The following is a 24,075-nucleotide window of genomic DNA, read 5'->3' on the forward strand; positions in this document are numbered from 1 at the left end:
CATCAGGAAAGAATAATTCGAAAAGTATGGAAATCAATAGATGTTATGCACATGCACAGACAAACAAATGGTTACAGTTTCAGAAAGACTGGACGATGTATTCAAAGAAAAGAGTTTCACAAATTGAGAAAGTCAAAAACGCGTTGGTCCACCTCTGGGCCTTATGCAAGCAGTTATTTGTCATAGCTGTGATTGATGTAATTGGATGTCTTCTTCAGGGATATTGTGCCAGACTATGTCCAGTTGGCGAGTTAGATCATCAAAATTCCAAACTGTTTGGAAGGCCCTAGCGATGGCGCTCCAAACATTCTCAGTTGAGGAGAGAATTGTCGACTTTGCTGGCCAATGTAATGTTTGCTAGGCGCGAAGACAAGCGGTAGAAACTCTCGCAGTGTGCAGGAGGACCGCACCATTCACAAACGTAAACCCATGTTGGCTTTCCATGAAGAGCAAACACAGGGCGTGGAATATCGTCGACGTAGCTCTGTGTTGCGAGGGTGCTGCGGAAGACAACCAGAGGTGTCCTGCAATGAAATGAAATGACACCCCAGCCAATCATTTCTGGTTCTCGGGCCGTATGGCGGCCGAAAATTACGTTGGTATCTCAAGGTTGTCTGGGGAATTTCCAAACGCGTTTTCGCCAGTCATCGGGGCTCTTTTCGAAGGGTGATTGAAAGGTCGCTGTTGGATTCCTTTCATGTTTAATTTCTTAAATCTGTTGTCATATACGGCATAAATTCCTCTTCTAAATGTACTGTGGCGTTTCTGACTATCTGGGAGGAGACTCAGTAGTGGAACGTGTTACTTTTACACATAAACAAGAACGATCTGTCACACTACTACACTTTAAAACACAGTTTATACGTAATTCATGTCACACAGTCTAATACGGAACCTACATCCGCTTTCTTTTATATACTGTATATGATAAGATACTGTCATCCCCTTTCTCTTCTGTGTGAGAGGATGAATGAGCAAATGTATTTCTAGTTGCATGCTTGAGGGTAGCAGACAAGGCTGTCTGCTAGAGAACAGTAGGACCAACGTCGGAACAGGTAGCTACGCTTTCTAAAAGCAAAGAGGTTTCTATCCTTAGTATGGTCCTGTCCGTCCGTTGTTATGTTGGTATAGGAAGCTGCCCCTCTGGCCACTTCCGTTTGTATTTTTGAGCCACCCCTCAGGAAGGGACGAGTCAGTCTGTCCGTGGCGAGCGTCTGAAGTGGTAAGATCTCCGGCTAAGCACGTGTCTGCTAAGTCCGTAGGACAATGGATCTCTTAAGTTCAGCCTAAGTGAAAATTTAATCACCTTTATTTCAGGTTTAGCTCTAAAATATCTAATGTTATCTTAAATTGCAGCGCAGTGTAATTCTCGCGTGAAGTTCAGATTATTTTCCGGTAGTTGCTTTGTCACTACTTTGTGAGTAAAGTGGAACCACGTGTTGATCAGTAACTCCAACTAAGATCAATCTTAAATGCGAATGCTTGTGTGATTATAACGTCTCGTCTTGACAATATTTTTCAATGTAGCAACTTTTCTTTATCAGGTTAATAGTAAGACGTTAGTAACTAGTTCGAGGTTTTTATTTTGTAAATTGCTTTTCGATCTAATTTATTTTAATTATCAAAATTATTGTGGAGTTATACGCTTTGTGTAAACCAAGTTGACCACGTGAAGCATGTGGTGTAATCATCAAAGTAGCTCTCAGCTAATCTTTTTGGGAAGATTTCACAGAGAGTTAGTATGAATTTAGTATACCAGTGTGTGGTAATTACATGACGGACAGGATTGTGCTACGAACGTAATTTCTTTGGGTGAAAATTGAATCGATGGTTGTGGTTAATTTCCTCTTACAAATGTTTCAACGTTCTTCGTGTGTTATTTTATGAATGCGGTGTTGTATGCAGTCTCTCAATCTTGGCTCCATATTTGATGTGTTCCGTATGATTACAATCTCACATTTTCACAATCCTAAATAAGGCACCAGCTTAGTTATGAATCGAGTTTAATACACTGAAATTTCAATGATCAATCTTAAAATAAATTTCCAAATATATACTGATTTCTTTCTTTTTACTTAAATTCTCTTTTTTATATATATATTACCGGTTGTTGTATGACTATTAAAAGATTATAATTAATGTTAGTCTGTTTGGGAATTTGGTAAACCTAGACTAGATACCTGGTGAAACAGTTGCGCAGTAATGCACGGTTAACTTCCCCAGACAGCTCACAGCTTTTAACCCGCTTTTATTGTCTATCAGTACCGCTTTCATAGCAAAATAAAGCAACATCCTTCACATGGCGACCCTGTTCTGTGATTCCGCTAGACTCTGGAATCTCTGAAACGTTGGATTGCGAGCGTTGTATAATCTTAATTTTTTTTCCCTACAGCGCTCAAACAACTTCTGCGTTGTTTCCGAGCAGACTTTCAAAAGATTCACGGCGTTGTTGATCGGCGTTGTGTTGTTTGTATTGTTTTGTTTTTTATATTTGTGTGTTTTATATGTGTGTGTGTTTTTTTTTCTCGCTTGTAAATTGCATTTAGTTCGATTACAGATATAAATTTGTTTTGCGTGTGAAAAAGTGCGTTCTAGGTTGGGTACCTTTCGTGTGACTGTCGTAATTTTTGGGGGATGTGTTTGTTCTGATTAGTGTGTTGCGTGCCGGGTATAAATTGAACTAATGCAGACACGTAACCAAGCTAAAAGTAGGCGGTCCAACAACTTAAGCAACATGGACGAATGGGGTAATTTGATTTCGAATATTAACGCGTCAGACCATACCGAAAATTCATTGGGGAATACTTCAGAGGAAATGCAAAACAGGATGAACGGGCTCACATCAGAGGCAGAAATTAATGTGCCTCCAATTAACCAAATTGATTTGGCAGAACTCATGAAAGCCTTATTGCAACAAAATAAAGAAAACGCACAGAAATCTAAAAAATCGATCCGAGAGCAAGGCGAACAAATGACGCAGAAATCAGAAAAATTGGTCCGAGAACAAAAAGAACCATCCGAAAAAATCGATCCGGGAGCTGGGCGAACAAATGAGGCAGAAATCAGAAAAATCGATCCGAGAGCTAGGCGAACAAATAGACGAAAAACTAATCCAGCAGACAAATAAAGTTGACAAGTCGATGCAGAGAGTGTCCGATGATATCTCACAAAGAATAAACAATCTGGCAAGTGAAATAAAAAGTGATATTATGAGAGAATTAGGCCGTACATTTGAACAAATCGATGATCGTCTGCAAGCCTTAGAACAGGGCAGGCAGAGTCGCAATGCGGAATCGAAAGAGAGCGAAGAACAGCTACTTAGGAATTTCCGAGCGCTGAGAGAAGAATGCCAAAGAGAACACCAGCAGGTACTCTCGAAGGTCCAAGAGGCCGAAACACATTGTCCCACGTCCGTTAGCAACACAATAGTGGACAACAGTCTAGCGATTCACGCGCTGGAACAGCAAGTAGAACAATTGAAGAAGACTGGGGCGGAGGACAAGAGACAAATACATGATAAGATTGCGGCATTAGCGGACATTCTAGGCACGATGAAGGTGACGGAAAGCGAGAACAATGCTACACCGGTAGCAGCCGCAGAGACCGAAGAAGTGCAATCGCTTCTTAGATTTCAGAAGGGACAGTTCGAAGTGAACAGGCAGTACAAAGCTGTAACAGGTGAATTACAAGAACGCGTGGCGCATCTGGAAAACCGCATGGCGTGTGATTCCGAACTCGCCAATAGCACTAAAAATAGCCGTACGAACAGTGCAGAGAGGGACTCCGGCCACGAGGGAGATATTGACGACAGGGAAGAATGTACACTCCTGGAAATTGAAATAAGAACACCGTGAATTCATTGTCCCAGGAAGGGGAAACTTTATTGACTAATTCCTGGGGTCAGATACATCACGTGATCACACTGACAGAACCACAGGCACATAGACACAGGCAACAGAGCATGCACAATGTTGGCACTAGTACAGTGTATATCCACCTTTCGCAGCAATGCAGGGTGCTATTCTCCCATGGAGACGATCGTAGAGATGCTGGATGTAGTCCTGTGGAACGGCTTGCCATGCCACATCTACCTGGCGCCTCAGTTGGACCAGCGTTCGTGCTGGACGTGCAGACCGCGTGAGACGACGCTTCATCCAGTCCCAAACATGCTCAATGGGGGACAGATCCGGAGATCTTGCTGGCCAGGGTAGTTGACTTACACCTTCTAGAGCACGTTGGGTGGCACGGGATACATGCGGACGTGCATTGTCCTGTTGGAACAGCAAGTTCCCTTGCCGGTCTAGGAATGATAGAACGATGGGTTCGATGACGGTTTGGATGTACCGTGCACTATTCAGTGTCCCCTCGACGATCACCAGTGGTGTACGGCCAGTGTAGGAGATCGCTCCCCACACCATGATGCCGGGTGTTGGCCCTGTGTGCCTCGGTCGTATGCAGTCCTGATTGTGGCGGTCACCTGCACGGCGCCAAACACGCATACGACCATCATTGGCACCAAGGCAGAAGCGACTCTCATCGCTGAAGACGACACGTCTCCATTCGTCCCTCCATTCACGCCTGTCGCGACACCACTGGAGGCGGGCTGCACGATGTTGGGGCGTGAGCGGAAGACGGCCTAACGGTGTGCGGGACCGTAGCCCAGCTTCATGGAGACGGTTGCGAATGGTCCTCGCCGATACCCCAGGAGCAATTGTGTCCCTAATTTGCTGGGAAGTGGCGGTGCGGTCCCCTACGGCACTGCGTAAGATCCTACGGTCTTGGCGTGCATCCGTGCGTCGCTGCGGTCCGGTCCCAGGTCGACGGGCGCGTGCACCTTCCGCCGACCACTGGCGACAACATCGATGTACTGTGGAGGCCTCACGCCCCACGTGTTGAGCAATTCGGCGGTACGTCCACCCGGCCTCCCGCATGCCCACTATACACCCTAGCTCAAAGTACGTCAACTGCACATACGGTTCACGTCCACACTGTCGCGGCATGCTACCAGTGTTAAAGACTGCGATGGAGCTCCGTATGCCACGGCAAACTGGCAGACACTGACGGTGGCGTGCACAAATGCTGCGCAGCTAGCGCCATTCGACGGCCAACACCGCGGTTCCTGGTGTGTCCGCTGTGCCGTGCGTGTAATCATTGCTTGTACAGCCCTCTCGCAGTGTCCGGAGCAAGTATGGTTGGTCTGACACACCGGTGTCAATGTGTTCTTTTTTCCATTTCCAGGAGTGTATTTTGAGGGGCAGACATGAGATGAATAGAAACATACAAGGGCCTCATCGGAAGGAAATGCGGGGATTTGATTTCAAATATTTCCTTACGGTGAGAAAGTTTGAGATATTTCGAAATTCGCAAAAAGGAATACATCCACGAGCATGGCTCGAGCAATTTGAGTTCTGTCTTCCTCCCGACTGGGCAAGTTCACATAAGATAGAATATATGTTTGGCTATTTGGAAGGCGAACCGGCGATTCGCATGAGGTCGGCAGCGCGTCACTGCAACTCCACTCGGGAGTTTCGACAAGCCTTTCTGTCTGCCTATTGGTCGGAAGCGGCACAAGATAGGGTCAAGCATGGCATAATTATGCTACCAAATTTGAACCAGTCTGGTTTCAGCAGCCCAGCACGCCTATTCGACCACATGCTGCAGGCGAATCAATTTCGATACGATCCATATGGACCCGCGGAACTAATTAGGATATGCATCACCAAATTGCCGATGCACTTGCGCCACGTCATTCTTGCGGGACGATGCAAAGAGGACGTGGAAACGTTTAAGACACTTCTCCAAGAGTTGGAATATAATACAGCAGAATGCCCGCCTAATCAGGCACAAAGTTATTACGGGGCACAGCAGCGCGATCGCAGTCGTGGCCGTAGTACTAATCAACGGCGTGACTGGTAGTCGCGACGCGAACGGAACAATAATCGGGACCGGCCGTATAGAAACTGGGGTAACAGTCGCGAACGCATGTGGAACAACGGAAATGATCGAGTACGTGGACAGAATCGTGAACGGAACAGTTACGGCAACCAGAATCGATACTACGGTGAACACGGTGGGAATAGAACTATAGGCGGAGCACCTCATGATGCTGAAATTCGGCCAGCTAACCCTGGACATAATCCAGCAAATGGAAATGAACAAACCTGGCAATGACAAACGATCAGCGCAGAAGGCGCCCAATCGGAACAAATGAGCGACATGGCAAATGAGTAGAAAGGACAGTGAGAAGTAGAGAGGACGGTGAGGAGAAAGAATTGATTAGTTCAAATTTGTGACGTATGCATTTTGAATAATATGTTGGTAAAAATAATGATAAACATGTTTCTATGTGATTGATTGTAGTGATGTTTTTAAATTTTTTTCTTTTCTTGTGCAATTAGGATTTAGTTTGGTTCAAACGTGAAGATAAAAGATTTCTTTGTGAATGAGTGAAATGCTGTTTAGGTTGTTTTTTTTGTGTAAATTGAAACGAGTCGCTCCTGAGGGAAGCAAGATCTGTGCTGAATTAATGCAAAACTCAGGGGAATATCCGATCTGTGGGTATTATGGGTCTGGCAAACCCAGGTCCCCAGCTGTTAGTAGCTTTGTTTCCGATTTTCTGTTTTCAGTGCTACTATCTACCTATTACTATTCTATATCTGTCAGTATAAATGAGGATCTCTTACTATAGTATGCGTGTTGTATAAATATTTTAAGATAGGAGAACTCTGAGAAAGGAATGAGTAAGTTTGGAATCTTGAAAACAGGATGCGATAATACGATTGTTTAACAAATGGCTTCCCAATATACGCTAATATGTTAATATTGATGATATATGTCTTTTTTGTTCTTTATAGCTGAGTATGTAAAGTGCTGTCTGTGGATTTCGTCAGTATATTGCTTCCCTTCAAGGTGAAAGAAGAATTGTGGTTTGTGTAATTTATGTGGCCCGTAAATATTATTGTGGTTGTCAAATACGAGCAGTTTTTCAGCAAATGGAGAATGGAGAAGAAATATGGATCCTTTCTGTAGTCTTGATTGATGTTGAGCCAGAACCTGAAAAATTATTCTGCGTTAATACTTGTCCTAGAAAAGAGACGTTTATGTATTTTGCTGATGCTGTGTGCATTGCAGCTTACTGTTTTCGCTGGTGCGGGATGCACTGCAGCCTATATGATTTGTACTGAGGAAATTTCCCTCTTGAAGGTAGAGGAAGATTAAATAAATTTGAATATGCGACCGAAGGAAAGCTTTGTTTAATATAATAAGGATGAAGCAAAACATTTGTCGTTTAAACTACAGGAGGATTCGGATTTTTTGTGTCTGTTGTAAGTTCAATATGTTAAGATGAAGCTGTTTTACAGAATAGAGGAGACCACAATTTTGCCATTCATGAGAAATGAATCCAGAATGACCACCACAGGCGAAATAACTGATTTGGAAGCGAAAGGTAACTCAAAGAAGGAACTAAATTGGAACAAAATGGGTAAGAAAATGTAATATAACCTGTAGTAGGAAAATATTTTACCCTTCTCAGAGTCATCTGCATGATTAACTCTTGTGATAATGTAATTTTAGATGAAATTTTCTTACTGTTTTATGTGTGAATATATAAGTATGATAAATGTATAATTGCGAGTCTCTTATCAGGTGTGTCAACTGGTATAAGTCTTTTGTCGTGCAAATAACCATTGTTCTTTTTACTGTGTGTGTTTAAGGAAAGTTTCTCCATATTTATCATGTGGCAAGACATATGCCGCGAGCGTCAGGAAGAGGACGAATTAGAACAATGTTGTAGTGGTATAAACACTGTGTTGGGGTAGCATTGAAGTAGCTTCTTGGATTAACTAGTAGTGGACAGAAGTAGAATTTTGAGTAATGCATGTTTATGGGTAGTTAGTTTGTAGAATAGACAACAGGTGTGCATGTGTGTGTGTGTGTGTAAATAACATGTGAACCCTATGCTGTCCTGACCTATACTTGCACAAGGCATAATCCTATTCATTTTAGTGAATTAATAAGTAGCATTTGATTTATTAAAACGTCAGTGAACCACATTAGTCATGTGGATTTAAATATTATATTGTCAGTTCATTTAATTTTTATTTTTATACTGTCAAGTCATTTCACTTTTATTTTTTATATTGTCAAGTCATTTAGCTTTTCTTTTTTATATTGTCGATTCATGTAATTTTTTTATTTAAAAACAAAAAGAATAAGTCTCACTTTTGTTCTTAAAAAATTGTGAAAGACAATACTAAGCGGTATTATGTATGACATTTGGTAATGACACAAGTATGATGAACAATTTCTGTGAATGCAGTTGAGAACGTGAAAGGGAACCGGCTAAACTCTTATGAGACAGCGGGAACAGCGAGGAGGAGGGCTAGTTGTAAACTAGCGGGGTTCCCAGCAGGACACGCTGTCAACCGGGCCACTTCGGGAGCGCAGCCGACAACAAAAGAAGGGTACGCCAAAAGAAGGGTACGCCAAAAGAAGGGTACGCGGCAAACACTTTCCCTTGCACCTGGAGCTAATGGGCGGCCGCTCCGTGCGACCCTTCCTGGAGGCAATGACCTGCGATGGGCGAGCTGTCCACTGCGCGGAAATCCATCTGCTGGCAACGCACCACACGCACGCGGCCGTGACGAGACGGCCGCGGTGAAACGACAGATGACAGGGGAGAAAAGGGCATGGAGCCTTTTTGATACGTACTGTCCAGAGAAATTGGCAGACTTCAACGACGCCTATCAACATTTCCTGACGGATGCCCACTGTCAAGCGACAGTAAATCATGGTTCGATGTTCTCTGCTCACTAAGGGTGGCACAAAGAAGAGCCATTAAGTGTCATCCTTGCCCAGGAATATCAACCTGGCGTGTCAAACGAGGATACTACACGAATTTGACAACACAAACATGGAACCAAATCGAGATGTACGTGACACAGGCCACCAAGAGACTTCATGAGAGGGCAGAGACGGAGGGATTGCACGCAACAGATGGACAAAAATTCCTACTGACAGCTGCGGCGACGAATCCCCCCCCCCCCTCCCAAGCCCTTTATATTGTGCCTCGCAACAGTGGAAGTACTGAGTGTGCCGGTGAACAGTGATTATACGGTTCTTAGTTCAATGCATATACGTGTGTTTCTGTCAGAGAAATTTTGACTCGTGTGTTTTGCAGGGGTTTGGTTTATTGATGTTTATTAGACTGACTCTTGTATTTTGCAGGTGTTCTATTTATTGTTTTTTTTATTACACTTTGACTCTTGTATTTTGCAGGTGTTTTATTTATTGGTGTTTTTTTTAGACGTTGACTATTGCACTTTCAGAGCTGTTTTATTTATCAATGTTTGTTTATGTGTGATGTATTAGATTTGTGATTTTTGTTTCGTAAATTCATTGCTGTGGCATTGCTTCGTTTATCAGTCAGATAGCTTTTCATTCTCACTGGACTGTGATCGATTAGCCTTTACATGGGGCATATTTATAGTGAGGAACCCCATAAGGGTAACAATCACACAATTAATTGTGGTTTCAGTATAACAACACAGTGATCGTTGTTTGCTAATTAACTGAAATATAGTACAGTAATTAAATTAGTGCCACAAAGTTATTTTAATTCTACAAATTATTAGTTTTATAAGATATAGAAGTTTTTTGTGATAACCACTTTGTAAAACATGTTTTTTTTTCTCTTATCATTTTTTTTTGCTTTTGTGTATTGTGCATTGTAATGTTCTGCTTTATAATACTGATGTTATTTCATGTTCTTTTTTAACTGCTCTGGCACCTTTGCTATTTTCATAAATTTTGCTTCTTAATAAACAGTCATAAATTTTCCTGTGATCAGTTGGCTCTTGCAATGAGCAAATACTGGTGAACTCCACAAGGGTAACAACCAGAAATTGTTTTCATATTAATGACACAGGAACCATTGTTTTTACTTGCTGACCGAATTAGGTCTACACTATCTTTTAAATAGGTGTCACAGATTGTGTTCTTTTTTTTCTGTTTGAAGTTAGTAGATTTTAAAGATTTGTTGAAATTATTGTGTTGTAGCAAGTAGCTGGTGACCTTTTGCCTTTTCTTTACACTATTGGTTTAAGTAGGGTGTGAGAAGCCCGCTGGGGAATGTCCTGGCATGGCCAGAACATTCCCTGCACAGTCTTTTCCCGGAGCGTTGGGGTTATGAAAGGTCTCAGTTGGATTCCTTTCATGTTTAATTTCTTAAATCTGTTGTCATTTACGGCATAAATTCCTCTTCTAAATTTACTGTGGCGTTTCTGACTGTCTGGGAGGAGACTGAGTAGTGGAACGTGTTACTTTTCCACATAAACAAGAACGATGTGTCACATGACTACACTTTAACACACAGTTTATATGTAATTCATGTCACACAGTCTCATACGGAAGCTACATCCGCTTTCTTTTATATACTGTATATGATAAGATACTGTTATCCCCTTTCTCTTCTGTGTGAGAGGATGAATGAGCAAATGTATTTCTAGTTGCATGCTTGAGGGTAGCAGACAAGGCTGTCTGCTAGAGAACAGTGGGACCAACGTCGGAACAGGTAGCTACGCTTTCTAAAAGCAAAGAGGTTTCTATCCTTAGTATGGTCCTGTCCGTCCGTTGTCATGTTGGTATAGGAAGCTGCCCCTCTGGCCACTTCCGTTTGTATTTGTGAGCCACCCCTCAGGAAGGGACGAGTCAGTCTGTCCGTGGCGAGCGCCTGAAGTGGTAAGATCTACGGCTAAGCGCGTGTCTGCTAAGTCTGTAGGACAATGGATGTCTTAAGTTCAGCCTAAGTGAAAATTTAATCACCTTTATTTCAGGTTTAGCTCTAAAATATCTAATGTTATCTTAAATTGCAGCGCAGTGTAATTCTCGTCTGAAGTTCAGATTATTTTCCGGTAGTTGCTTTGTCGCTACTTTGTGAGTAAAGTGGAACCACGTGTTGATCAGTAACTCTAACTAAGATCAATCTTAAATGCGAATGCTTGTGTGATTATAACGTCTCGTCTTGACAATATTTTTCAATATAGCAACTTTTCTTTATGTTCAACCCACGTGGGGTGTACTTTTCGAGACCAGTACCACATGCTTATATAACTGTTTGACCCATCAGGTTAATAGTAAGACGTTAGTAACCAGTTCGAGGTTTTTCTTTTGTAAATTGCTTTTCGATCTAATTTATTTTAATTATCAAAATTATTGTGGAGTTATACGCTTTGTGTAAACCAAGTTGACCACGTGAAGCATGTGGTGTAATCATCAAAGTAGCCCTCAGCTATTCTTTTTGGGAAGATTTCACAGAGAGTTAGTATGAATTTAGTATACCAGTGTGTGGTAATTACATGACGGACAGGATTGTGCTACGAACGTAATTTCTTTTGGTGAAAATTGAATCGGTTGGTTGTGGTTAATTTCCTCTTACAAATGTTTCAACGTTCTTCGTGTGTTATTTTATAAATGCGGTGTTGTATGCAGTCTCCCAATCTTGGCTCCATATTTGATGTGTTCCGTAAGATTACAATCTCACATTTTCACAATCCTAAATAAGGCACCAGCTTAGTTATGAATCGAGTTTAATATGCTGAAATTTCAATGATCAATCTTAAAATAAATTTCCAAATATATACTGATTTCTTTCTTTTTACTTAAATTCTCTTTTTTATATATATATTACCGGTTGTTGTATGACTATTAAAAGATTATAATTAGTGTTAGTCTGTTTGGGAATTTGGTAAACCTAGACTAGATACCTGGTGAAACAGTTGCGCAGTAATGCACGGTTAACTTCCCCAGACAGCTCACTGCTTTTAAGCCGCTTTTTTATTGTCTATCAGTACCGCTTTCACAGCAAAATAAAGCAACAGCCTTACATGATTCATCACTGATGACAATTCTACACGAGTCAATGAGATTACACGCCAAATGGGCCTGACACCACTGCCAACGGGCTCGTTGGTGTACAGAACTCAATGGTAGTCAGGGCGACAGGGGCCATCAACTCGGCCCCCTTTCTGTGAGCCACCTGTTAATGGTGCTGGTAGTCAGTGAAGCATCAGTTGCACGTCGGCTCGATGACAGTGATGAACCCGGGGTTCTGAGCGCCTCTCTGACGACTGCTCGGTTCTCACCTTCCGCTGTCTTTCTAGCTCGACTCTGTGTTCCGCCACGGTTCACCCATTCCTGCCAACATTATCGAATAGGGACATCACTCTTATTTAAATGTTGAGCGATTCGCCGAGTACTTCTTTGAGCCCAACTACATGTCCTCTCTCAAATTCTGACATCTGCACATTTCATTCACGCGTCTCTCTGCGAGGCATGGCCACTGTACAGCTGAGTACATAGAATGGAATTCGTGAAGACTTTATACCCTGGTATCACCATGTTCCCTGCTTTCTATCTTTGCCAACTGCGTTTGGGTTCCTTATGAAGATATGTTTGTTAAAATTCGTGGTGTCGTGATTTGTGTGGTGTTGTACCAAACTCCAATAGTTATCCTGGATGAAGTTTTGCAAATAGAGCTAATGGACTCCATTTTTGTTGATTCCAGTGAAAGGATGTAATAAAATCGTACTTGGAAATGACGAAGCGTAATACGATGGATTTCCGAGGTCGATATGTGTCTGCAGATGAATCATGAGTCTCCCATCAGAACTCAAAGATTAATAATACGCAGTTAGAGCTGCGTCTTTGTCAATTCCATTTGGAAATAAGGATACAATACTGAACGTCTGAAGCTACTATGACGTAACACTATGCGGCCACTCTTGCATTACAGAGTATGAAGCTCATTTCATGCGCTGGTTCTTTCGATGTAATGCAACGGAAGTGGTGTCTTCCTGCCTGTAAAAGCAATTAATGGTCAGGAACTAAGCGCATCTTGCTCTTTCCCAGTTGACAAACAGTTAGGTAAGAAGTAGACAAGTACGACGTACAGCGAGAAAACTCTCCATTGTATGATTTAAATCTGTTCTTACTTTGGCTTTACATTTGCTTGTAATGGACCTTGTGTGAAAATAATATTTTTAATGTCATCTCCAGTATGAGTTCGTGTTTGCAATACAAATTCTAATCTCTTTCTCGTTATTTATAGAGATGTGTGAACTAAATTCTCAGACACGTGATATAGAGAGTATTCAAATCATCATCTGCATCAAATGGTGAAATTTAAACTACTGTCTTAGACCAGCCTCGTCGAGAAATGATTATTTCCTCAGTTTGCGATTCTGTGTACGATAATTGTAAATTATGGCCCTCCTCACCCTACAATCGCTTTCATCAGCTGAAACAATCGCAGTTTTTCTCTGTGAGTAACGTTGCTGTTGATCAATAATAGTACGAATCAGTGGCGTAGCGTGAGGGAAGACTTTGAGACTTAGTCTCCCCTGTATTCGTGCTTGAAAAAGATGCAATAGCAATTCATAACAAAAATATAAACAACTTTCTACTAGGAGCACTAAATGTGCGAAGACGTCAGTTTTGCAGCCTGCGCCGCTGCACCCAGAGTATTTTTTGGTGTATCTGCCTGCTTGAGACTCGAATAGACTGCTCTCAGCCTCTGCCTCCCTTCCCTTACCTGGCTGTGTGCGTCTGAGCATTGGTGGCATTCTCGGCTCCCCTCCACTTCCCCTTCCACGAAGACCGGTGTGCTGCACTTGCTAGCTTTTATCGAGACTAGTCTCTGCCGCTTCTATGCTGGCTTTCAACACAGAAGTGAACAGTCACGCGGTTTGTGTTCGTAGTGATTCTTGTGTGCTTTTAGTGCATATTTTCGTTGTGTCACCACCGTGAGTGAGCCAACAACTGAACACGTTATAGAATTTTATTAAAAACGCCTTTTTAAACATTAACGTACGAAAAAAAGTGCGAATTGAAGGACAAACGAGCTACTCCTATACTCAGTGTAGTTTTAAGTGAAGCCAAACAAAAACGCATTTTTCAGGCAGCCTGGTTCGAAAAGTATGCTTAGCTGACTGCGAATCCAGTTAATATCAGATTATATTGTTATATATGTCTTCTGTTTGGTGGTGAAAAGGAATGATGCAATGAGGGCATTTGTACAATAAACAACTTTGACAGGAAAGCACAAAAGCATCAGATATGAAAACGTCACCTGCAGAAAAAAGAATCAGTTCAGTTATTGGGCGAAAGTAGAATTGAGCAAGCCATTTCTGAAGCAGCTCGTCTTACAGCAATAAAATACCACAAACAAGTTGCATCCAGCAGGAGAGTATTGGCTCGTCTTGTTCAGGCAATTGTATTTCTTTGTAAACAAGAACTAGCCTTTCGCGGCCATCGAGAAGACGAATACTCCAGCAACAAAGGTAACTATCTGGAATTGTTGGGTTTACTAGCTCAAGGAGAGCAGTTAACCCGAGACCAATTGTCATCATCTTCAACCTTTAAAGAAACTTCTCCAGATATACAGAATGATGTAATAGAAATGAAAACTCTGGCAGTTAATGAGAAAATAAAATCTGAAATTCAGAACCGCAATTCCATTTCGATTCAGGCTGATGAAACATTAGACGTGTCATGCAAGAGTTAAATGAGTATAATATTCAGGTACTGAATTGCAGACAAAATTGAGGAAAGATTCGTTGGATTTTACGACGTTTATGGAGAGAAAAGTGCTGAAGATTTGTCAAACATTATTCATGCAGTACTGAAAGAATGGAATGTGTAAGAAAAAGTGGTTAGTCAAACACATGACGGCGCTTCAGTAATAGTGGGCATAGAAAGAGGACTACAACGGTTGGTGAAGTATTTCTGTCCCTATGCGCTGTTTGTTCATTGTTACGCACACAACTGAATTTGGTACTGTTACATGTCTCCAAAATCACACGGCAAGTACGCATGTTTGTAAGTGATCTTCCAAACATTCGTTTTTCAGCAAATTATCAAAACGAACTGTATCTGCTAACTGAGAAAGGGTTTAAACTGCCACATGTAAGCAACACTGCCTGGAACTTTCGTTCGAGGGCAGTTTCAACAACATCTGATCATTTCTCAGATTATATATTTGATGATACAGACTCTGTGGGACCCAGAATCTTTGAGCTGTGCTGTGGGAATGAAAAGACGGATGGATGATCCTACGTTTCTCTACTTGCTTTGCTTCTACCGAGTGTGCTTTGTTTATGTTGATCATCTCTTTAATGTTCTTCAGTCAAAATCTATCAGTATAACTGCTTGCCACGACGAAATAAGAACTGTTTTGAGAAACTTACGACAATTAAGAACGGAAAATTTCGTCGATGAATACATTAAATGCAGCTTGTGTTTGAGTGGCAAGTTATCATTTTGTGACAGTCAAAACATATCTCAGGGCACTAACTTACGAGATACTTGATTTGCAAATTGTTCACATAGAAAGTAGGTTTCAAGACTTAACCCAGATTCAGTTTGTTGAGCTTTTGAACGAACAGTGTTTCCCGAACTATCAAAAAGAATCTCCAAAGTTGAAACTGCTTCAATTATTAGAGCTGTAACCTTTTTTCAAATAAGAACAACTTGAAAATGAACTGTGTAACATATAAGCTAATGAGAAAAATTTATCTCCAAGAATCCTCTTAAAGTGCATTGTCAAAAATGATTTAGACTCCGTTGATGATGAAACAACGAAGTTCCCGCGTTTTGTTTTTGCCCTACCCGCAACTACAGCAAGCAGTGAACGAAGCATGAGTGCTCTTAAACGAGTGAAGAATTATTTAAGGAATTCAATGTCCAACATCCGGCTGTCGTGTTTGAGCACGTTAGCAATAGAAAAGACAGTACTTGGAGAGCTAACCAGTGATCAGATCTTTGTAGACCGAGTTATAGCCTTATTTGTGGAAAGAAAAGACAGGCGCATTACATTTGTGTACAAGACAATATAAGTGCTTCTTCTCTTACTGCTGGAGTTCTACAAATTTGTCATCGTTTCTTGAAAAAGTTAGTTATTATTATTATTATTATTATTATTATTATTATTATTATTTTAAGTGGTGGTGGTGGTAGTGGTAGTAGCAGTTGTTGTTGTTGTTTCATTTGATACATTTTGTTTCATTTGTTTAAATTATTGTTTATTGTACTATTTTGTCTCCCTATAATAACTGCACAGTCTCCCCAACCCTTACAACCACGCTACGCCACTGGTTCGAATGTTCATTAAGCTTAGTGACTTTCCAAACGCCTTTGGCACTCTGGTGCCTGGCTGCCCTGCATATCGCTCTTCACTATGCTGGTATTCTGCGGGATCCTGAAATGGTAGTTGGAGTCCCATACTGGAATAAGTAATTATTTATGTAATCAAAAACTTCTTAATATAACATTTCTTTAAAGCGAACTATAAAATGTAAAATAATTTCTACTAGATTCCTTACCACCGTACACACAGTCCTGAAAATCTGAGTTTGTGAATTTTTCATAGCTATGACAATACTTTTAAAATTTAAAACGAAAATTGTGCGGCATATACAATAGATGAAAGTAAGTTGTGTAGAGAGTATTTGTCGTTGGGAAAAATCACGTACAGCTTATATCATGTGCTGTGCTATAAAACTGTTAGTGACTATCTGAAGTAGACATGCTTCAGTTTTCTGTAGCATGAGGCTCACATTTTTCGTTTTAAATTTTTTGAAGTATTGTCATAGCTATTAAAAACGTACATGCACAAATTTTCAGGACCACCCATATCCGATTAGGAAACAGAATAGGAATAGGAGAATTTATTTTATACTTTATAGTACGTTTTAAACACATGCTTTATTAAGAAGTTCATTTTTTAATTAGTATTTTCAGTTTTTTGGCCATGTCTGTGCGAAATTCTTCAATCGACTTCAAACATTCTGATGAGATTCCAACAGAGACATGTAATACGAATTTCATGTCTATATGAGTTTCACCTCACATGAGTCAACCAGTCAACCAATACATAGACCCATCATGCATATATCTCGAGAAAAGACCGCTTTGGTAATAATTTGAGAGAATCGAACCCACGCGGAGGCTTACCGACGCACATTGACGAAGAATTGCAACGGGATTGAATACAACAAGCACTATTGCATTTTCCGTCCTTGGGAGTAACGCTTCAAGTGGTCTGTGCTTGGAACCTTTCCTGGAAGTCCAATAGCTTTTTTTCCAATGCACCACTGCAGGTTTACTATAACCCTTGGACCTTCACATTGACGATGAACCAAAGAAATTCCATAAGGATTTAATACAACAGGCACCATGCCGACTTCTGCCCAAGGGAGTAACGCTCAAACGGGTCTCTGATTGGAACCTTTTTTGGGAGTCCAGTAGTTGTTACCGATGCACCACTGCATTTTTACTATATCCCTTGGACCTAGATATTATCGATGAAACACGGAAATTGTATAGCGATTGAAATCAACAGGCACCATACGGACTTCTATCGAGAGGGATAAAGCTTCAAACCGTATCTACTTGGAACTTTTTCTGGGAGTCCAGTAGTCGTTTCAGATGCAGAACTGCAGATTTACTGTAACCCATGGATATTCACATTGACGCTGAAACACAGATATTGCATGGGGATTGAATACAACAGGCACCATGCCAAATTTTTTCAAGGGCGAGTAACGCATCAAACGGTCTGTGCTTGGAACCTATCCTGGGAGTCCAGTAGTTGTTTCCGATGCACCACTGCAGGATGTCTGTAAGCCTTGGACATTCACATTGACGACGGAACACGGAAATTGCATCGGGATTGAACGCAACAGGCACCATACCGACTTCTGTCCGGAGGGGTAAAGCTTAAAAGAGCTTCTGCTTGGAAGTTTTCTGGGAGTCCAGTAGTTGTTTCCGATGCACCATTGCAGATTTACTGTAACCCTTGGACATTCACATTTACGCTGAAACACAGAATTTGCATCGGAATGAATACAAGAGGCACCATGCCGACATCCGTCCAGGGGAGTAACGCTTCAAGTGGTATCTGCTTGGAACCTTTTCTGGGAGACTAGTAGTTGTTTCCGATTCATCAATGCAGGTTTACTGCAACCCTTGGACCATCACATTGAAGACGAAACACAGAAATCGGTACTGAATACAACAGACACCATGCCGAGTACTGTTTAGACGAATAACGCTTCAAACGATGTGCTTGTGACGTTTTATGGGAGTCCAGTAGTCGTTTTCGATGCACCGCTGCAGGTTAACTGTAACCCTTCGACATTCACATTGACTACGAAACACAGAAGTTGCATCGGGATTCAAACAACAGGCACCATGCCGACTACTGTCCAGGGGAGTAACCCTTCACACCGTATCTGCTTTTTACCTTTTCTGGGAGTGCACTGGTAGTTTCCGACGTACCACTGCAGTTTTTCTGTAACGCTTGGATCTTTTCATTGACGAAGAAACACAGAAATTACATCGGGTTTGAATACAACAGGCACAATGTCGACAACTGTCCAGACGAGTAACGCTTGAAATGGTCGGTGCTTGCAACCATTCCTCGGAGTCCAGTAGTTGTTTACGATGCACCACTGCATGTTGACTGTTACCCTTAGACCTTTCCGATTGACGACGAAACACAGAATTTGCATCGCTATTGAATACAACATGCACCTTCCCGACTACAGTCCAGGCGAGTAACGCTTCAAACATACTGTGCTTGGAACCTTTTTTGGGATCCAGTAGTTTTTTCCGAAGCACCACTGGAGGTTAACTGTAACCCTTGGACGTTCACATTGACGACGAAACATAGAAATTGCATCGGGACTGAATACAACAGGCACCATGCCGACTTTGGTCCACGGCACTGACTCTTCACACCGTATCTTCATTGAACCATTCCTGGGAGCAGAGTAGTTGTTTCAATTGCACCACTGCGGGTTGACTGTAACCCTTGGACCTTCACATTGACGACCAAACACAGATATTGCTTCGGGTTTGAAAACAATTGACTCCATGACTTTTTTGGCCATGAGAACAACGCTTCTCCCGTAGTCTCCTTGGTTGCTTACCTGGGAGTCCAGTATTTATTTCCGATGTACCACTGCAATTTTACTGTAGCTCCTTGGATCTTCACATTGACTACTGAACACAAAAAAATGCACGGGATTGAATACAACACTCACCATGCTGACTTCTGTCCACGGGAGCGACGCTTCAAACGGTCTGTGATTGGAAACTTTCCTGGGAGTGATACAGTTGTTTCCGATGAGCAACTGAATGGTTACTGTAACCGTTGGACCTCTATATTGACGACGAAACCCAGAAATTTCATCGGGATTGAATACAACAAGCTCCATGTCGACTAATGTCCAGACGAGTAACGCTTCAAATGGTCTGTGCTTCGAACCTATCCTCGGAGTCCAGTATTTGCTTCCCAAGCACTTCTACAGGTTTACCATAACCCTTGGATTTACACATTGACGCTGAAGCAAAGAAATTGCATCGGCATTGAATACAATAGGCACCATGACGACTTCTGTCCAGGGGATTAACGCTTCAAATGGTATCTGCTTGGTACCTTTCCTGGGAGTCCTGTAATGGTTTCTGATGCACCACTGTGGGTTTGCAGTAACCCTTGGACGTTGACATTGACGACGAATCACAGATATTGCGACGGGATAGAATACAATAGGCACCTTGTCGACTTTTGGCCAGGGAAGTTACGCTTCACCCAGTATATTCTTGATTCCTTCTCTGGGAGTCCAGTATTTGTTCCCGATGCGCCGCAGCAATTCGACTGTAACGCTTGGATCTTCACATTGAAGACGATACACAGAAATCATATCGGGATTGAATACAACAGCCACAATGTAGACTACTCTCCAACGAGTAACGCTTCAAACGGTGTTTGGAACCTTTTCTGGGACTCCAGTAATTGTTTCCGAGCCCGCATCTCGTGGTCGTGCGGTAGCGTTCTCGCTTCCCACGCCCGGGTTCCCGGGTTCGAATCCCGGCGGGGTCAGGGTCTTTCTCTGCCTCGTGATGGCTGGGTGTTGTGTGCTGTCCTTAGGTTAGTTAGGTTTAAGTAGTTCTGAGTTCTAGGGGACTTATGACCACAGCAGTTGAGTCCCATGGTGCTCAGAGCCATTTCAATTGTTTCCGATGCACCACTGTAGTTTTACTGTAACGCTTGGATCATCACATTGAAGACGAAACACAGAAACTGTGTTCACTGTAACCCATGGACCTCCATATCAACGATGAAACACAGAAATTGCACGGCACTGAATACAGCAGGCACCATGCCGACTTCTGTCCGGTGGTGTAACGCCTCAAACGGTGTGTGCTTGGAACTCTTCCTGGGTGCCCAGTAGTTGTTTCTGATGCACTACTGTAGGTTTACTGTAACCCTTGGACTTTTACATTGACGACGAAACACAGAAATTGCATCAGGACTGATAACAGCAGGCATCATGCCTTCTTCGGTGCAGGGGAGTAACGCTTCAAACGGTATCTCCTTGGAACCATTTCTAGGGCTACAGTAGTTGTTTCCGATGCACAACTGCATGTTTACTGTAACCCTTGGAAGTGAACATTGACAACGAAATACAGAAATTACATCGGGATTGAATACAATAGGCACCATGCCGACTTCTGCCACGGAAGTAACGCTTCACCCAGTATCTGCTTGATACCATCTCTGGGAGTCCTGTATTTGTTTCCGATGCACAACTGCAGTTTTCCTGTAACGCTTGGATCTTTACACTGAAGACGATACACAGAAACTGCATCGGGTTCAATACAAAGTGCAACATGCCGACTTCTGCTCTGGGGAGTAACGCTTCAAACTGTGTCTGCTTGGAACATTTTCTGGGAGTCCTGTAGTTGCTTCCGATGCAACACTGCAGAATGAAATTTCCACTCTACAGCGGAGAGTGCGCTGATACGAAACTTCCTGGCATATTAAAACTGTGTGCCAGACCGAGACTCGAACTCGGGACCTCTGCCTTTGTCAGGCAAGTGCTCTACAGAATGAGCTACCAAAGCACGTCTCACACCCCGTCCTCACACCTTTAAATCCGCCAGTACCTCGTCTCCTACTTTCTATACTTTACAGTAGCTCTCCTGCGAACCTTGCAGAACTAGCACTCCTGAAAGAACGGATATTGCGAAGACATGGCTTAGCCACAGCCAGGGGGTTGTTTCTAGAATGAAATTTTCTCTCTACAGCGGTGTGTGCGGTGATATGAAACTTTCTGGCAGATTAAAACTGTGTGCCAGACCGAGACTTGAACTCGGGTCCTTTGCTTTTCGCGGGCAAATGCTCTACCCACTGAGCTACCCAAGCACGAACCACGCCCCGCCCTCACAGCTTTAATTGTGCCAGTAACACGTCTCCTACCTTCCAAACTTTACAGAAGCTCTCCTGCGAACATTGTAGAACTAGCACTTGCCCGCGAAAGGCAAAGGTCCTGAGTTCGAGTCTCGGTCCGACACACAGTTTTAATCTGCCAGGATGTTTCACCACTGTAGGTTTACTGTAGCCCTTGGACCTTCACATTGACCATCAAACACAGAAATTGCATCGGGATTGAATACAACATGCACCATGCCGACACCTGTCCAGGGGAGTAACACATCAAACGGTATCTGATTGGAACATTTTCTGGGCGTCCTGTAGTTGTTTCCGATGCACCACTGCAGGTTTACCGTAACCATTGAAAGAGCACATTGACAACGAAATACAGAAATTACATCGGGATTGAATACAATAGGCACATGGCCGACTATTGGCCAGGGAAGTAACGCTTCACAAAGTATCCGCTTGTTACCTTCTCTGGGAGTGCAGTATTTGTTTCCGATGCACCACTGCGGTTTTACTGTAACGCATGGACTTTCACACTGAAGACGATACACAGAAATTGCATCGGGATTGAAAACAAGGGGCAGCATGATGACTAGTGTCCAGGTGGGTAACGCTTCAAAAATGGTTCAAATGGCTCTGAGCAGTATGGGACTCAACTGGTGTGGTCATCAGTCCCCTAGAACTTAGAACTACTTAAACCTAACTAACCTAAGGACATCACACATATCCATGCCCGAGGCAGGATTCGCATGGTTCCGGACTGTGCGCCTAGAACCGCGAGACCACCGCGGCCGGCGGTAACGCTTCAAATAGTCTGTGCGTGGAACCTTTTCTGGGAGTCCAGTAGTTGCTTCTGATGCACCACTGCAGGTTAACTGTAACGCTTGGACGCTCACATAGAAGACGAATGCAGAAATTGCATCGTATCTGAATACAACAGGCACCATGCAGACTAATGTCCAGGCGAGTAAGGTCAGGAATGGTGTGTGCTTGGAACTTTTCTGGGATTTCAGTAGATGTTCCCTATGCACAACTACATGGTTACTGAAACCCTTGCACCTTCACATTGACGACGAAACACAGAGAATACATCGGAACAGGCACCATATCACTACTGTCCAGACGAGTAACGCTTCAAATGGTCTGTCCCTGGAACCTTTTGAAGGAGTCATGTAGTTGTTTCCGATGCATCACTGTATTTTAAATGTAACCCTTTGACATGCACATTGACGACGAGACACTGAATTGGCATCGGGATTGATACACCAAAGACCATGCCTACTATAGTGCAAGCGAGTATCTCTACAACGTTCTGTCCTTGGAACTTTTCTACGAGTCCAGTAGATGTTTAAGACTCACCACTGGAGGTTTACTGTAACCCTTGGTCCTTGCAATTGACGAAGAAGCACAGAAATTGCTTCGGGGTTGTATACAACAGGCACCATGTCGACTTCATTCTAGGCGAGTAACGCATCAAACGTTTTGTGCTTGGTACCCTTTCTGGCAATCCAGAAGTTGTTTGCGATGCACAGCTGCAGGTTTACTGTAACCCTTGGAGCTTCACATTAACCATCAAACACAGATATTGCATCGGGATTAAATAGAACATGAACCATGTCGACTTCTGTCCAAGGGAGTAACGATTCAAACGGTATCTGCTTGGAATATTTTCTGGGTGTCCTGTGGTTGTTTCCGATGCACCACTGCATGTTTACTGTAACCCTTGGACCTTGACATTCACCATCAAACACAGAAATTGCATCGGGATTGAGTACACATGCACCATGTCGACTTCTGTCCAGCGGAGTAACGCTTCAAACGGTATCTGCTTGGAACATTTTCTGGGATTCCTGTAGTTGTTTCCGATGCGCCACTGCAGGTTTACTGTAGCCCTTGGACCTTCACATTGACCATCAAACTCAGAAATAGCTTCGGGATTGAATACAACATGCACCATGCCGACATCTGCCCAGGCGAGTAACGCTTCAAACGGTATCTGCTTGGAACATTTTCTGCGAGTCCAGCAGTGGTTTCCGATGCACGACTACAGTTTTATTGTAACGTTTGGATCCTCACAATGAAGGCGAAAAACGGAATTGAAATCGAGATTGACTACAAAAGGCTGAATGCCGACTGCCGTCCAGGTGAGTAACGCTTCAAACGGTTCTTGTTTGGAACCTTTTCTGGGAGTCCAGTAGTTGTTTCCGATGCACCACTGTAGTTTTACTGTAACGCTTGGAATATCACATTGAAGACAAAACACAGAAATTGCATCGGGATTGACGACAACAGGCACCATTCCGACTATTGTCCAGGGAAAAATGCTTCAAACGGTCTGTGATATGGAACCTTGCTGGGAGTCCATGAACAACTGCTGGGTTACTGTAACTGTTGGACCTTTACATTGACGACGAAACACAGATATTACATCGGGATTGAATACAACAGGCTCCATGTCGACTACTTTCCAGACGACTAACGCTTCAGATAGTCTGTGCTTCGAACCTTTGGAGGGAGTCCAGTAGTTTATTCCGATGCATCACTGCTGGTTCACTGTAACTCTTGGATGTTTATATTAACGAGGAAACACAAAAATTTAATCGGGATTGAATACAACAGGCGCCATGTCCACTAATTTCTAGGCGAGTAACGCTACAAACTTTCTGTGCTTGGTACCTTTTCAGGGGATCTAGTAGTTGTTTGCAATACACCACTGCAGACTTACTGTAACCCGTGGACCTTCACATCGACGACGAAACACAGAAATTGCATCGGGATTGAGTACAACG

Source organism: Schistocerca serialis, chromosome 8 (assembly GCF_023864345.2).
Source record: "Schistocerca serialis cubense isolate TAMUIC-IGC-003099 chromosome 8, iqSchSeri2.2, whole genome shotgun sequence".
In the NCBI taxonomy this organism is placed as follows: domain Eukaryota; kingdom Metazoa; phylum Arthropoda; class Insecta; order Orthoptera; family Acrididae; genus Schistocerca; species Schistocerca serialis.